General features: G+C 37.9%; 1 protein-coding gene across 1 annotated transcript in view; it reads left to right on the plus strand.

The window, feature by feature from the left end:
- The first annotated feature begins 270 nt into the window (after positions 1-270).
- The window catches only part of LOC107697272 (zinc finger protein 407-like), a 61770-nt gene continuing 57845 nt past the window's right edge, over positions 271-4195 (plus strand). Inside the window, exon 1 of the mRNA XM_016497989.1 lies at positions 271-398. The gene's annotated coding sequence lies outside the window, so the exon portion shown is untranslated. The remainder of the gene's footprint in view (positions 399-4195) is intronic.

A 4195-nucleotide genomic window follows, 5' to 3' on the forward strand; every position in this document is an offset into this window, starting at 1 on the left:
TAAAAGCATATTTAATGGTATTTAGTAGCCTATGCTGAACTTTATTTTTGAACAGATGACGCTGTATTAAGCAGTATATAAGAAGTGCTTCTATTGCTCATAAAAACGTTTCTGTGTATTTGATAAATATTGCATTTAATTTACTTCATCTGTGATAAGAGTATGCAAACACTGAGCGTCCGGGAGCGCAAGCCTAGCGACTGAGTGAGCCATTTCGGGAAGAGCGATTGGAGCACGTGATCCAAATGAAACCGTTTGAATTTCCCATCTCCTCCCTTAATAAGAAGATCTCTGGCTGCGCTCAATTCTCGTGTGACGTAACAGCTAGCAGACTACGGTGTGCCGTTTGTGACCAAGAGCAGAACGCGCGAAGTGAGAGAATACGACCAACATTTCAGGTAATGACGTTCAAATATAACTTTTATTGACAACTTGAACACAGATCTGACGTTTAGAAGCGTGATATATGCATGTTAATGATGTTCCTGCCGCTTAGTAGCGCGTAATGTGAAGGATTTGTAAGTCACGTATAATGCGTTTTTGGGGCCTCTGTGCCGCCGTCGTTTAGTAACTCAATCGAAAACCCGCCTTTCCCGTGTTTCAATTGGTCGAACGCAAGAAACTAGCCCTTTGACTGGACGAGAACCAGGCCAGCTGAATAAAGAGTCAGGCAGGGTAATGGGAAGTAAAAAAGGAAACTGTTTCATGTCAGAGTAAAAAGATGCACATAGCCAAAATGACGATTAAAAGTTTAATATTGCTGATTAAAGTTTTCCCATCAACTTCTCGAAACAAACGGTTTCGGCCAAACAAAACACTTACAAGTGAAACTCGCTATTGTACTATTGCTATGACACGCCAGTCTGTATCATTTTGAACGTAATTAAAACGTTTTAAATTAATACAGTACAATCGTGAGTGATAATAAAGTTATAATAACCAGTTTTACAGCAAGGTGCTGTTGTATTATGAATATTTCATTATTAATTACAATGGCATTTATTAAAGGGTTTATAGTTTATTATAAGAGAGAATAGATTAAAGAGGCATTCTAACTGGATTAAAATAACGCAGTGAACACATACAATATCAAAAAGTTAATTTCACATTTTAAAATCTTGCACTCCTATCTTCAATCCCCATGTTCATTGATCTGTCAGAATGCCATGAAGTTAACTGTTTCATTACATCTGTTTACATCACGAGGTTCTACTTCAGTCCAATAATGACTGTGTTTTACAGTCATTTAATATGAATGAGTATACATTCGTATACATTCATTCATTCATTCATGCATTTAATCACACACACACACACACACACACACACACACACACGACCCTCAAACAGCCAATGAGTACTGAATTAAGTTAGTTTTCACTGCTTATTGTGCGTAAATGGTCAAATACACACAAAATGATGTCAAAATACCCATCTTGGAAAGTATTAACATAGACACAATCGGTTATATCTTACTTAAGTAAATGTAAACTATTGAGAAAGAAAACGTATGTGTAACAGTACAGTGCAGATCCGTGCACTATGTCTTTAATTGACAGCAGACTAATATACCTGCTCCTGTCTGTGTCCTCAATGTTAATCAAAACAAAAAGAAAATCTGTAACTGCTTTTGGCTGACATTTTGTTTTTAAAGATTTATCTGTATTTATTTGTGAAGACTGTTGTTCAGTGTTATTTTACAGATTTGATTATTCAGTTCCTGTAGTATTTCTGCACCTGAACACTACTTTTATGCTTACCGAAAAACTTAAAGCATTGTTTATTACATTTGTATCTTTATCCTATTGTATGTATGCTATTACTTGTAAATAATTTATGTTTTTATTTTATTACTGACTATTTACTTGTCTTTACTTGGTTAAAATACATTTCACTCAGAGTTTGAAATCAAGCTTCCTTGTGCTGTGTGTAAGCTATTGTGCAACAAAATTACCCAACAGTACGCTCTAAAAAATAAACGCTGGGTTAAAAAGGGACAAGCCCAGCTATTGGGTTGTTTTGACCCAGCGGTTGGGTTCAAAACAACCCAACCGTTGGGTCAAAACAACCCAATAGCTGGGTTTGTCCTTTTTTAACCCAGCGCTGGGTTATATTTAACCCAGCATTTTTTAGAGTGTACACTCTAGAGCCGTACGCCTTCAAATTTCTGCAAGTGTCTTCATAACAATATAAATACAAATCAACACTTAATTATATAAATTGTAAAAAACACAAATACATTGAGTTAGGAAATATTTTTGTAATTATTGTAATTTTTATTGTCTAAAACAGGGGTGCCCAAACTCGGTTCTGGAGGGCCGATGTCCTGCAGAGTTTAGCGCCAACTTGCCTCAACACACCTGCCGGGAAGTGGTTCAGGTGTGTTTGATTAGGGTTGGAGCTAAACTCTGCAGGACACTGGCCCTCCAGGACCGAGTTTGGGCACCCCTGGTCTAAAAAAATGCCCATTTCCCCTCCCAATTAAAAAAATCTCACCCATAACACTCTGACATTGTGAATACAGTCCATCATACCTAAAAAAGCCCTTCAGCCGCCCGTGACTGTATTCAAATACAGAACGCCTCAAGTACCTCATTGCTTTCATATAAAACGTTTACCTCACAATACAAATATTAAAGCCAAAATTGTATTTATATATTAAATTCTGAAAGGTCAATCATTAAAGGGGTCATGATATGAGAAATCAAAATTTCCTTGAGCTTTTGACATATAAGAGGTCTTTGCACCATTAAAACACCCTGTAATTTCATAGCTTAAAATGTCCTCCTCATTATATAAAAAAAAAGCAATTATTTAACCAAGCTCCAAAAATGGCTTGTTTGGGTATTGTGGGATATTTGACGTCACACAGGTAAGGCTACAACTGGGCTAAAGGCACACCTTAAAGGGGTTATATGATGCTTTTTTAAAGATCATTATTTTGATCATATGACCCCTTTAAGAAAAATGTGCTTTTTCAGTACTACCATACTTTATCATTACAGAAAAAATATGTAGCCTATGTTTTTACTTAACATTGACAGAGCAACAGATTTAGTTTTGTTTAAAATGTTTTAAGTGTATGAGGTGGCAAGGTGGGCCTTTTATCCCACACAATGGATAAAAGGCACAAAGTATTTAAATTAGAGACCGACCGATATATCGTTTAGCCGATATTATCGGCCAATATGAGCCTGTCGCCGATATATCGGTATCGGCCAATATGCCACCGATATTAAAATTTTTTTTACAGAACATATAACGAAGATTAAATGCTTCTGAATGGTGTAATTACTTAGTTTGTCCAGCAGAGCGCGCTCCATTCTTTGCTACTGGCGACCCAGGTCAGCGTAGTGTAGAGATGCGTGGATGAGCTCAAACTTCACCCGAGTCCACTGCTTCAAATTATCCGCCCGCCCGCCGCCCACCCACACCTATATTTGATAGTCACATTACAGTGATTCTAATTCTTAGTTTTGCATGATGATATGATGAATGGATGGTTAATTTTAACAGCAGATTCAGTAACGTTAGAGACTAGAGCTGATCTGCGCTTCACGGCATGCGTCTGTGGCGCATTTTTAAAGCCTGTGTTACGGCCAACGGAGCTGATCGCGGCCACTCAATGCTGGTGTTTACCGGCCGCGCCGCAGCCCAGAACTCATGCTTATCACATTGATCACATCGCGCGGTGCGACAAAATACAATAGAATTCTATTGTATTTTGTCACGCCGCTCGCGTCCGGTTTCAGTAGTCAATGCTGGTGTTTATACCGGCTGCGCCGCGGTATAAACTCATGCTTATGCAACTCATGCAATAGAATTCAATTGTATTTTGCCACGCCGCTCGCGTCAGGTGTAGAATAGAACCCATTATAATCACCGGATTCAGTAAACTGATGGATGCCTCGTTCTATTTATGACGTGCTGACAGAAGTTCAAATGATTTTCAACAGTCACTTTGTCACGTCCTGTTGCGGCGCAGACACGGTGTCAGCATAGTTTGTCCGACTCAGTAACGTAGCAGATTGAAAAGTTAGTATCTTTCTGCAGTCTAATATAAGGCAGTGCGGTGTGGAATCATAAAAATGGAATTTACTGTATAACGAGGAGTTGAATGGAATTTGTCTTATTTTTGATGAATAAATAAAAAACAGGTCAGTACATATATATATATATATATATATATACAGAC

Source organism: Sinocyclocheilus anshuiensis, unplaced genomic scaffold, assembly GCF_001515605.1.
Source record: "Sinocyclocheilus anshuiensis isolate Anshui unplaced genomic scaffold, SAMN03320099.WGS_v1.1 scaffold979, whole genome shotgun sequence".
In the NCBI taxonomy this organism is placed as follows: domain Eukaryota; kingdom Metazoa; phylum Chordata; class Actinopteri; order Cypriniformes; family Cyprinidae; genus Sinocyclocheilus; species Sinocyclocheilus anshuiensis.